This window comes from Malaya genurostris, chromosome 2 (assembly GCF_030247185.1).
Source record: "Malaya genurostris strain Urasoe2022 chromosome 2, Malgen_1.1, whole genome shotgun sequence".
NCBI classification, from domain to species: Eukaryota; Metazoa; Arthropoda; class Insecta; order Diptera; family Culicidae; genus Malaya; species Malaya genurostris.
In genome coordinates, this window is record NC_080571.1 from 175254468 (window position 1) to 175268297 (window position 13830).

General features: G+C 37.6%; 1 protein-coding gene across 10 annotated transcripts in view; it reads right to left on the reverse strand.

Annotated features, from left to right (window-relative positions):
* Nucleotides 1–13830, reverse strand: part of LOC131427551 (neuronal acetylcholine receptor subunit alpha-7) — a 1487406-nt gene that overhangs the window by 353343 nt on the left and 1120233 nt on the right. The gene's annotated exons all lie outside the window — the stretch shown is intronic.

Here is a 13830-nt window from a genome sequence, read left to right on the forward strand (position 1 = left end):
ACTGTTGTTGTGAACTCTAACCACAAACAAGTGTTTTTCGATTGTGGTGTAGCAGTGTCACTCATTCGCGAGGATGTGCAGAAGAAGTTAAATTTGTGTTTGAATGAGGAAGAGAATCAAGAGTTACACACTCTAAGTGCCCTTATTTGGTCGTTGTGGTACACAATGTTGCAGATCCAAATTGGTGAAACGGTTATGACGCTCAAATTTTGTGTGATGTCAAATGTACACTTGAATATGAAAATGCTACTGGGAAGTAATATTTTTAATTATGGTGATGTTAAAGTTTCTATCTACGATTCTGAATTCACTCCAAAATTTTGTGCACCACGGGTTCTTCAGATGGCTAATTCTCGCACATCGTGGACACAAATATAAAAGCGTCGGTTCGAAAAATAATAGAAAATTACAACCCACGGAGTTCTGGAACAAGTGAAGTTAAATTGAGAATAACCCTGAAGGATGAAACACTAATCTAGCAGCTTCCCCGCCGGATGGTACCTCAGGAGAAGGAAATAGAACAGAAGCAAATAGCTCAAAAAAAAAAAACACGTCTACACCAGCCGCTACAAGACAGAATGTAAACAATGAATACAGCTGAAAATTTCACCATACATTAGGGACATATGTACCAACACAATAAAAAAAAAATTTGACCACCGGACTCTCCAGACGCGCAAAAATAAAAAATTCCGGGAACTTTTTGAACAGACCTCGTATTTATCGCCCGCCGGTTGAGCGATCTTACGACGTTTGAGCAAGGTTCTAGTTAGAAATGTCCTGCGGTACAAGCCACCTCTAAGTCTAGATTGATTCCATAGTTTGCAGCGCCTGCGTAACAAATGCTACTCGCTATAGAATTTGGAATGGAGTCCTTCGTCCAGTTAGTACCGTCCTGCGTAACAAACCGATACTAAGTCTGGTCGTGTGGTTAATCTGATTTCCCGCCAGCGTTACAAATAAGGAAGTAGATCGACCAAGGGATGCAAAGTGGAAAAGCAACGATGAGCTCCGGTGTTTCGGAAACGAATATTTGCAGAATGAGCTTTGGATTTTGACTGTTCTTGTTGATAATTTTTGGGTTTTTATATCTAAATTTCTTATTGCCAATTATTTACAAATATATATATATATATATATATATATATATATATATATATATATATATATATATATATATATATATATATATATATATATATATATATATATATATATATATATATATATATATATATATATATATATATATATATATATATATATATATATATATATATATATATATATATATATATATATATATATATATATATATATATATATATATATATATATATATATATATATATATATATATAATATATGTTCCTACATTGCGCCGCTTAAGTTATTGAGTATATGTGTCAATATATCGCGGTGCAACAATGGCATCGGCATCGAGAATGTTGACTTAGCATAATTTGTCTGTTTTACTATGTGACCGACCGGACTCAACACCGAGTGCTGTTAATGTAATTTGATTCTTCCTCGCGGTGTGCAGTAAGTACTAGTGGTATGAATTATTGCGGTCAAAGTTTGTTTAATCATGAATGAACGAGTGTTACGGTAATAACAGCTGATTTTGTTTTATATTTAAAGTTTGCGTCGGTGATATACCGGGCCCCGTAAGTCTACCCAATAGATCTTACAAGAACAATCAGCCGACGCTTCATAGTTCATTGCTAGTCAATGTTCTCTTTACTTACGAGTACCTTATATAACTTAATTATGCATTATTTGTTTACTCTCGTTATAAGTTAAGTATTTCATAGTCTGTTTCTGATTATCTACTTTGATATTCCAAACAAAAGAATTTGAATTTTGTTATACAAGCTTAAACTGCTTCATCGCTTATGAATGTTATCTTTCTTGGTGGTGCTCTAAGCGGAAAAGGGGTGGGTTTATTCGTCAATTTGAACGTTGGTCGTTTTGTAATTTGTCGTCGTCCGCTGTTTTCCTTATAGTAGATTGTACTGATAACTATAGCTGCGATGAGCACTGTTGATATAATTGCCAGGATAACCGTGAGGTTGTATATTGAGCCATGGTCGTTCTTAGATGTTTTCTGCTGATGATTGGGTGATTCATGTGTAGTCAAATGTTCTTCTGTAGTTCCCATTGGTTCCAGAAGGTTGATTGTTGAAGACGGCATTTGTTTTTGATTTTTGAAAAATATTTTTCATTCTAATGATGTTCCACCAATACTAGCGTGTGTCATGCTGTGTTTAGTTCTAAGCTCGCAGTCAGGATTTAGTACAACAATCGCCATTGGATGGGTGACGATTTCTAACTCGGTTCCACATCGTACGGTGATAGCGCTCGGGTTTTCGGCGATATATAGTATTGTATTTAAGCTAGATAATAAAACTGCCTCTGTGTAACAGGTCGGTAGATTGGTTGTAGGGTATTTTTCAATAGGATGTTGGTAAAATATAGCGGCAGGAATACACGTAATTACCGTTTGAATAGTTGTGCTTTCGTGCAAAAAAAGTGATTTGTTTAATTGCTTTATATCGGCTGATGGATAAAAGTACTTGTAGTGTTGATTAATGGCTATTTTTGGTGGATCAATGAAAATTCTTGTCCTATTTTTGAGGTCTGGTATACTTATCACCCTGAATATTTCATATGATTCCTTCGAAATAATCATGGATATCATTGTTGTTTGATATGTACTGTTTTTCAGGTTGACTTCGTATTGGGTTGCAAATTTATCCAATTTAACAAAACTATCATTAGGAAGATGTTTATTTATTTGTTGGATAAAATCATACTTGTCTTCTAAAGTGATAGAATGATTTTTTAGTTTTCTATGTCGGAAGATGATGGTTTCTATCAGTTGTTTAGCCAACAACATGGTGTCCAATAAATGATCGGATAAGATTTTATCATAGGCTATCGTAAATCTTTGGTCTAATTTTCGTATACCGTTGAAAGCATGGCGAATACTTTTTTCAAAGAGGTTCGTTTGTTGATTTGTTTTTTCACTTAGTTGTTTTAAGCTATATGTGACGTCATAAATCTTTTGTTCTTCGTTCATGCACATTGCGTAATTTGGTCTTCTAGCTCATTACCTCCAAATAACAAATCCTTGAGAAATCCGACGATTCCTTTTCCCCTTTTTGTTCTAGCTGGCTCAAAAATCTCGTGTTTAGCTTCAATACATTGTTGTTCTATGGGGGCGGTCAAATCGATTAGTGTCGGGCGTTTCATATTCTTCCTTACTCCTTCAACAGCGGTTGTAATATTCACACAGATACTAGTAATAGAATTTGCGTCTTCGGTCGGCGATGATACATTAGTGACAATTTCAGTAGTTAAGACACCTGACTTCAGAAGACAAGTTCCTTCGTGATCAAAAATGAATCCTGTATCTGATATAGGATAATCCGGAAGATTGATCTAACGATATTAGTGCTGCTGTCGTCGCGAGCATTTTGGCCCACATATTTGGTTTAGCTTTTGTTACTTGCTTTCTCGGTCTTGATGGATGAGCAGTTTTATGTTTTTCTACTAGCTGCTTTCGATCTTTCGACGCTTGCCCCAGTCTGTCATGTTTTCTCTTGAAGCTGAGGTCTGGTCGCATTCTTTATGCTTCGTCGAGAGTTCCTTTATGCACCCAACGAAATTGCTCGTTTCTCCCTTAACGTCTAATTTTGCCAATTTTACTGTAGGTCGTATAAGATTTGTGTTCTTTGTTTGTACTATAGCGGACCTTGTCTATCCGTCTTTTGATTTTCGTACTTCCGTTATAATACCTTTATGGAATTTTCCATTTTTGCCTTTTTCTAAGAAAACTATGACATCGCCGGGTTGTAAAGGGTCAGCGGTTTGTCTCCATTTTTCTCTTTTATTTAATTTGGGAAGGTATTCTGTACTCCATCTATCCCATAATTTACTTGTAACAAATTGAGCTTTATTTCAGTTTTCTATTGTCGCTTCAATTTTGGTTGTATCGTTAACAGATGGATATGTTCCTTTTGGTTTTTATACCGGTCATAATTTTTCATTAAGAAGTTTTTTGACTTCTGGCATCATGCGTTCCCAAGCTCCCCCAAAATGTTGAGCAGATGGTGGTATAAAATTTCATTTTATTCCTTCAATGGCTGTTCGGTACTCTAATTCCTTCATAAGTTTACTAGCTCTAATCATATTAGTTTCATTATCGCTATACATTTCCGATACCTTACCGCGTCTACTTTAGAGATTTTTGATGCAGAGTATAAGTGAATCTGTACTTACGTCATCTGCTAACTCGAGGTGTATCGCTCGGGTTGCCATGCAGGTGAAAAGTTCGCCCCAGCGCTTCTCGCATCTTCTTCCAATCACGACTTCCATAGGTCAAAAAAAATCTACTCCTGTGTGTGTAAATGGTTTAATTCCGAGAGTCGTTCGACAGCTTGGTAGATTGCCCATTTTAGGTGGGTGGGGGCTTGCCTTTTTATTTTTACAAAACTGATATTTTGCTACAACTCTTTTTACATCGGTCCGAATGTTGAGAATCCAGAAATATTTGCGTATTTGAGCTATGACAGTTTCCGTTTCTTGATGTAAGTATTGTTCGTGGAAATGCTTTATGATGAGGTTTGTTACATGACCTTTGTTTGGTAGTAGTATAGGGTTCATGTTTTCTACTCGTCCGGAGATCCTAATGAGACGGTTTTCATTCAATTTTAAATCATGGTCTTTGAAAGAACTCTCTCGTTGAATATTGTCGTTGTTAAGGCCATCGTCCAAGTACCATGCGCGCGGGTGGTTTTAGGAAATTTTCGATGGAAATTTCGAAAAATTTGCCAAAACCAAAAACATACAGACCTTTGAAATACATTTATCTATCTACAGGGTGAAAATGGCTGGAAAATTCGAAGGATTTTCCGAGTCTTATCAAAAATAGCTCTGAAAAATGAGTGTTTTTGTGATCTTTCACAATTATCTGAAAAAATAAAGCGATGACATAAACTTTTTTTTTCAAATAAACTTTATTATGGATACACAGATTACATTCGGACACATTTTTGGAAAAACTTTTCACGCTTTTCATAGAAAATCCACGAATTTCAAAAATTTCCACGAAATCGGTTATATGAAATTCGTTGATTTTCCATGAAAAGCGTGAAAAGGTTTTCCAAAAATGTGTCCGAATGTGATCCTTGTTGTCAGCATGAGGTTTTTTTTGAAAAAAAAATTTCATTCCATCGAATTATTTTTTCAAATAATTGTGAAAAATTACAAAAAAAGCTAATTTTTTCAGCGCTATTTTTTATAAGACTCGTAAAATCCTCCGAATTTTCCAGTCATTTTCACCCTGTTGATAGATAAAAGTATTTCAAAGGTCTGTATGTTTTTGGTTTTGGCAAATTTTTCGAAATTTCCATCGAAAATTTCCTAAAACCACCCGCGCGCATGGTACTTGGACGATGGCCTTAAGTAATGAAATAAGTTCTGATGGGAAGGACTGCTCTTGAGTTTGCCTCAATAATAGGATTTCTGCTAGGTTAAAGTTAGCAGGTGTTATTTGCCTGTTGAAATCGGTTTTCGTTACTTTTGATTTCAGTTCCTCGACGTGCTTTATCCAGTAACTAACTGCTTTCTTCAGTGGTCTCCAGTCCAAGCATCACTCTGTTTGTATAGTTATTGAGGCACCTTGTATGTTACAGATCCTTCTTTATTCATCGGTTTCTGCAGTTTGATTTTAGTCTTTTGGCAAGACATCCCTCTCTTTCTTCAGAAAGGCTGGAACCGTGTACCATGAAGACTCTCTTGCGATCTAATTATATCGTGTTGCTTCATCTGCTGGATTTTGTCCCGACGGTACCCATCTCCACTGAGAAATAGTCGTTTCATCAAGTATCTCGCTTACACAATTAGCTACGTAGATTTTATATTTCCGATGGTCGCTACGTATCCAGGAAAGTACAGTCTTGCTATTTGACCAACGATGTGTTTGAGATTTTTATTCGTAATTCTCGTTTTACCGTGGTAACTTATCGTTTTCCCAGTACTGCAGCTTGAAGCTCGGGTATGGGAATTGTCATTACCTTATTTGGCGCGACTATCAAGCTAACTTTGTGTTCATGCGTAGTTTCTGCGTACAAATATACTGTTGCCGAAAAAGCCTTTTCTGAGGCATCAACAAAATCATGTAGCTCGTATAGCTTTGCGTTCAGTTTGTGTGTAAAGTAACACCTTGGGATATTTAATGTGGTTATGGTAGACAGTTTTTCTATCCAAACTCTCCAAGTTTCCATCAATTATGTTGATATTTTATAAACCCAATCAGAGCTTTCTTTCCAAATTTGTTGCATAATTATCTTTCCTCCGATCGTAATATGTACGATAAGACCTAGAGGGCCGAAGATTTTAGCTATTTTTGAGAGGATTTCTCTTTTCGTTGGAATCACTTCAGGATCGAATTGTTCCAATCGGTACCCAATTGTATCCCGAGTTGTATCCCAGTATACACCTAGGACCTATTCAGATGCTACGTTCTTTTCGGTGAATTCCTATGTTTTTGCTTTGTTTGCAATGTTTTCAGCTGGTAGAAAATTAAGTACTGTTTCGTTGTTTGATATGATGTTTCTCATCATGAAATGTGCGACCGACGACACGACCAGGCACTCCGAAGAAAAATCGAAAGAAAACGTGTCTGTTAGCGATTTACCACCAGTTACTACAAATATAGCGACCCCTTGATAATAATAAAAATATTCTTCTCGAGCAACACTGTAAGTTGCTACGAACTGGTTTCCTAGGAACCCCGAATAAATAACCAAAAACATTTGCAGAGTTCATTTGTCTGATAAAATTTTGCCCAGAACAGATCTCCTACCAGAAAAACATCTGCCAGAATAAACGAATCCTCAGAAAATCATCTCTTAGGATGGACTAACATCCAGAAAGGTTGTTGGAAAATTTACCATATCATTATGGATCGTGTGGTGCCCAAATGTTGCTCCTGCTCGTTTCTACTGTAACAACAGCAACAAGTCTAAATCCAATCACACCTGTAGTTTTCCCTAGACCTAGGTAGTATCGTTAGTATTTCGGGAGTCGACAGGCAACGTAGACCATCCGCGTCAGGTGGAGACTCGGCACACGTGCGCAAAGTAGCTTCAGCTGATATTAAATGTTTATTTTTTCTTCAACATTGTGACGTATTTTTTGGATCGTTATCTTGCTGCAACACAAACCTAAATCGATAACCCCTCGCTGAAGTATCCGGATAAGTCATCAATTAACGTTCGTTTACGATTCTGTATCAATTTTTCAATGGACACGTTTTTAAGTTGCTTTATCCGTTTGATTCGTTTTCGAACGTTAACTGGTGTTTTGTAACATTGTACATTTAAGAAAATTTCAAAAACTTTCATATTTCAATACAATGAATAAATGAGAATTGAAGGAAACGCTTAAAAATCATTCACTAGTTTTATTTCATATTATTACGTACATTAAACTATCTGAAGAGAATGATGAATACAGTGATGAATAAAAATAAAAGGATTTTCCCTAGTGAGTCCAAGCTTCTGCAGTACATTCGATCATTTCAAGATCAGCGTAGTTTTTTGTATGTCCGTTTCCTTCAAGTAGATTTTCTTCGAGGTATCATTATTTATCGTTAGTAGGATGGCATAATAATTTTGAATGTCCAATCCGTGTATTCTTTTCAAATACAGTTGTACTTTGTAGTCGTACCCATTGGCTAATCTCAAATGTGGCTAAGACTACACCGCTACACCAAGACCGACTAATTGATCCACTGCTCTAACAGGTAATGATGCTGGAGAACTTGTAACTGCATAAAACAGATCTTCCACTTGAACCGTTGAATCCATTCTAATTTTTTCGTAATAATATACTCGTTTTGCAGTTTTATTTGTTTACATTTTTCAAGTCTTCAATATACAGTAACCAAGGTTATGGTAACTGTTATTCAAAATCAATAAAATATCAACTTGTGTTGCCAGTTTGAATATTTTTCCAAGTGATTTCGTTTTGACATTACGAGTTACTTAGGGGTAGTTAAATTTGCGATACAATTTTAATAGACGAGTGGCAGGTCGTGTCGTCAGTGCGACTTCGTGAATTTTAATCACTCCGAATGTGACTGCAATAGCCTCTTCTACCGTCGAAAAGCTATCCAAGTAATCATCAACGTAATGCTGCTTTATTATAGCGTTTGCTGTCTTTGGTTCATTCCTTGAAATTTTCTGCATTTTTATTTTTTACTGCCTGTGCGCATGTCGGTGAGCAAGTTGCACCAAATGTCATTACTTGCATTACGTAATGTGCCATAGGTTTTCGGTTATCTCCATCTCGCCATAGAAATCGTTGAGCGTCTTGGTCTTCTTTCGGTATCTTAACTTGTGAAAACATTGCTTGTATATCTCCAGCTACTGCATATTTCCCTTCTCGGAATCTTAGTAGGATTCCGAATAGTGATGTTAAGTTGTCTGGACCAAACCGTAATTCCGTGTTTAGTGATACTCCCTGTACCTTTGCAGTGGCATCAAAGACGAAACGTGGTTTGAGTGGAGTTTTATTTGGATTCACGACCGCGAAGTGGGTTAAATAATACGTCTTCTCGCTACTTCGAGTAATTTCCTCTGGCGTAAGCATTCGAGCGTAGCCTTTCTTAACGTTCTTCTGAATCTTTTCCTTATACCATTCAGAAAATTCAGGGTCTTTTCGCATCTTTGCTTCGGTGTATTCTAGTCTTTTTAATGCTGCTTTAAAGCTTGCTGTTTTTGGCATAATAGTCCATTTTTGCTTCCAAAGCAGTCCGATCTCATATTGATTTCCATTATATTTCATTGTTTGCTGGATAATTTGGTTGACCAATTTGTCTTCGGTACTTATGTGATTGTGATGAGTGACTTAACACAGAATTCTTCGGATGAAAAATATTTCTGTATTTCCTCACGGAGAGCATCTTGTTTTTCAATAAGGCATGAATATGTGTCCTGTTGATGCCTAGAGTTTGTCCTGCCGTATATTACCCCCAGCGGCTGGCCGTTTTTGCCGCGACTGGTCCGATTTCATTTATAGGTTGTTTCGTTGCCGTTAGCAGTCGTGGATGATCAAGTCCAATTAATAACGATGGTTCGGCATTGACATACCCTTGTATCGGAATATTGTGATTTGATACCGATTTTTATTGGTACCGGATATTTTGAAACAAACACTTCGACTTTAGTTGTCCTCATGTATTGAGTCATTGGTCCATTTAATACTCAAGGGGGATATTGTTCCTTCTAGACCTAATTCATTATCAACCTTATCCAGAATGAGACTATTACAAGACCCATGATCCAGAAAAGCGAATGTATCTAACTGTTTTCCTTGTGCGTGAATAGTTATAGGCAGGATTTGATAATAGACCTTGTTTCTCCTGACGGTGTGTATATTCGTGCATGTGGTTTCTTTATCTTGGTTATTTCAAGTATCTGGTGAGGTGAATGCTGCACTTGTTTCCTCAACGCCCTTCTTTTCAATGGTTTTCTTGGGATCTTTGGAATTATTAAACGATTCATTCTTAGTTTTTATTTTGGGGTCATTGTTCTGGGAGGTTGCGCTCTCGTCGCTATTTCGTGTACGTAAATGGAGGAATGTGTTATGATGGCGTGCCATGCATCCTTGTGTTCTACAGTTTGGCTTAGTCTCACAATTTTTGGATGAATGTCCTAGACGTAGGCAATTGAAACATATGCGTTTCTCAAGAGCTAATGCGCGTTTCTTTTCTGTATCCATGCTTCTGAATTCCTGACAGGATGTTAGCCAATGTTGTTGATTATAACAGAGGCATTTTAGTGCAGCTTTGCATTTACCTTCAGTATGTAGATTTATCCTTGATTTCTCATTTTTTGTAAATTCCTTTTCTGATTGACAAGCCCTTTTTGCGACAAGGAGTGTCGCTCTCTTTTGTTGTGATTTAAGAAATTCGTGTACATCCTTCAGTGTTAGTGTTTGTCTTGGCTGTCCGTTCGCAGGAGTCATGGCTTCGACTTACTTGTCGACCGCACATTGCTCTTTTAGGTTGAGCGGCAGACGACATATGATTTCTGATATTTGTAATGGATTAGCAAGATAATCTTCACACTGTATTATCGACATATTTGAAACTAAATTGCCGAGGGTTACTACAAAGTCTACCATTGTGGAAGCCGGGGAAATGCTAACAATTTCGGGTTTTTAATTTGATGTATTTTGTTTGCCATTTCAAGCATGGCTTTTTGGAAAGCCTCGTCACGTATCTTTTGGCTTTCCAGCTGCGCCTCAAATTGACGCCGTAGCAGTTCTATCTTATCAACTGGGCTGCGTTCTTTGGACTTACTTCTCGTGGATGTCCATTTATATTCTTCCAGCTCCTTCTTCAGAAGCTGGATTTCCTTTATTTCTTCCGTACACTTTGGACAGTGCCGAGATTCCTTTACCGAAGGCCTTTTTCAAATTTCTCGCATGCCATGTGGAACCAATTCCAACATTTCCTGCATTCGACCATCCATTCGCCCGCACTGTCCTTGTCCTGGCACAGGCGGCAGTTCCCATTGGGATTGTTCACGTACGATGTGGAGGCCATATTTACGATGCTTCCTTCTGGTACGAATTGCGTGATTTATCACCTGGTTGTGATATTGTACTGACAGACGTCAAACACTCTCTCACTTTTGTATAATCCGTTATTAACTATGGATACACTCTTTTTTGGTTACAACACGTTTATTTGTCCGCTATGAGCTACGGACACGCTTGAACTTTTATTTCGTTCCTTTAACGTCGCGAAACTTTGAGGATAATTCTTCTCTGGAGCCACCATATATCGCCCGCTGGTTGAGCAATCTTACGACGTTCGAGTTCGAAATGCCCTGCGGTACAAGCCACCTCTAAGTCTGGATTGATTCTATAGTGTGCAGCGCCTGCGTAACAAATGCTACATGCTATAGACTTTGGAATGGAGTACGTCCTACGTCCAGTTAGTATCGTCCTGCGTAACAAACCGATACTAAGTCTGGCCGTGTGGTTAATCTGTTTCCCCGCCTGCGTTACAAACAAGGAAGTAGATCGACCAAGGGATGCAAAGTGAAAAAGCAACGAAGAGCTCCGGTGTTTCGGAAACGAATGTTTGCTGAATGAGCTTTGGATTTTGACTGTCTTTGTTTTTTTATGGGTTTTTATATCTAAATTTCTTATTGCCAATTATTTACAAATATATACAGGGTGATTTTTCAAGAGCTTGAAAACTTTTTTAAACAATAAAACGCATAAAATTTGCAAAATCTCATCGGTTCTTTATTTTAAACGTTAGATTGGTACATGACATTTACTTTTTGAAGATAATTTCATTTAAATGTTGACCGCGGCTGCGTCTTAGGTGGTCCATTCGGAAAGTCCGCTTTTTTATCGACAAATTTTGTTCAGCGATGAGGCTCATTTCTGGTTGAATGGCTACGTAAATAAGCAAAATTGCCGCATTTGGAGTGAAGAGCAACCAGAAGCCGTTCAAGAACTGCCCATGCATCCCGAAAAATGCACTGTTTGGTGTGGTTTGTACGCTGGTGGAATCATTGGACCGTATTTTTTCAAAGATGCTGTTGGACGCAACGTTACAGTGAATGGCGATCGCTATCGTTCGATGCTAACAAACTTTTTGTTGCCAAAAATGGAAGAACTGAACTTGGTTGACATGTGGTTTCAACAAGATGGCGCTACATGCCACACAGCTCGCGATTCTATGGCCATTTTGAGGGAAAACTTCGGAGAACAATTCATCTCAAGAAATGGACCGGTAAGTTGGCCACCAAGATCATGCGATTTGACGCCTTTAGACTATTTTTGTGGGGCTACGTCAAGTCTAAAGTCTACAGAAATAAGCCAGTAACTATTCCAGCTTTGGAAGACAACATTTCCGAAGAAATTCGGGCTATTCCGGCCGAAATGCTCGAAAAAGTTGCCCAAAATTGGACTTTTCGAATGGACCACCTAAGACGCAGCCGCGGTCAACATTTAAATGAAATTATCTTCAAAAAGTAAATGTCATGTACCAATCTAACGTTTAAAATAAAGAACCGATGAGATTTTGCAAATTTTATGCGTTTTATTGTTTAAAAAAGTTCTCAAGCTCTTAAAAAATCACCCTGTACAAGTACATTGATTATTTGAATGTTTTTTTTTTGTTCCTACATTGCGCCGCTTAAGTTATTGAATATATGTATCAATATATCGTGGTGCGACGATGGCATCGGCATCGAGAATGTTGACTTAGCAAAATTTGTTTGTTTTACTATGTGACCGACCGGACTCAACGCCGAGTGCAGTTAATGTAATTTGATTATTCCTCGCGGTGTGTAGTAAGTACTAGTCGTAATCGAAGATATTTTCGAAGATCTACACGAAGCGTGAGTGTTTTCGACTCTAGATCTAGAGAATGGATTTGTCCAAGTTCCAGTCGACGAAAGTAGTCGTAAGTTTACATCCTTTGTTACTCATTTTGGAACGTACGAATTTCTTCCATTCTTATTTCAAAGATACATTATTGATATATTCCATGATTTCATCAAACGAAAAGTGGAGGTGGTCTACATAGCCGATTTGTTGATTTCAGCCAAATTTGGCAGGAGGCTTTGCAAACTTCGCAGGCGGAATGGCGCCAATTGTTACGTATGTTTTCGTATATCACTACTGGTGGCAACTTTAATACCGCGAACTAGCAGTTCAGGGTCGCTTACCTTTTTGGTCTCCTGAAGAATCTTCACTTCACTAGCTGGTATATGGGCGGACTTTTCTTCCCACCTGTGGTCACTGAGCGAATCGTTTTCGGCGGAAACAAGTTAGACAAAAAAATTTAACAAAATGGAGGACACAGCTTGTATATAAAAAAAGACCTCACACATTTATTTTTTTAGCAACTATATTCTAAAGAAAGAGACTCAATGAAGTAGAAAGATTGACACTTTTGTTACTTGCGCATTTTGTTCGGACGATATCTAGTTTTCAACGCTCCGTTGCGGCCGTGATGCACGTTGGTCGACTTAATGGTTCTCGAGGTGGATGACGGGGTGGGTACTGGCTTCGGGGCGGTGGAACAGTCGCACGTTGGGCTAGCCGCAAACTATCAATTCAAATTATTGATCCCTTTGGATCCACTTGAAACTTGTCGATGAAAGACTTCTGAATCGCACGGTCACGTTTGGCGTGTGACTCGCTGCGACCTTCACTCTTCCGGGTCAGAAAAATACTAGAGACCACGCAATGGGTTTCCCGCGAGTTTTATAGGCTTGCTGTCATGCCACCCCGCATTTTATGCTGCGGTGATGACGACGATGGCAGTATGTAGACAGATGACGGTTACAATGATTTATCGTTTTTTTTTTGGTTGGTGTCTTGATTAATATTTGTACCTAGTATACTTGTTTAGTTTTTTATATATGGATCATTCCACGCAAAATCAGCCACTCAATTTTTTTTTCATCTAACTATTTGTTTTCGGTAAAGAACTCGAAAATATTCGACGAGTATTTTTTTATTTCAATATGGTACGAGAAATTTTCGCGATATGATTTTTTGAAATTTTGCGATTTCGAAAAAGAGCCTTTTTTCAATAGCCTATACTGTAAAATCTAACAAAGATACAAAAATTCGTTCAAGACATGAAATGTGCGTCTTTTCCTTAGCTTTCAAATAAGCGATTCTATAAACAACCTTTAAAGTTAATTTGATTAAAAAAGTTAAAAATTAATAAACAAATAAAAAAATTCAAGCTTGGGCCTAATTTTTTTTCTTTTTTTTTTT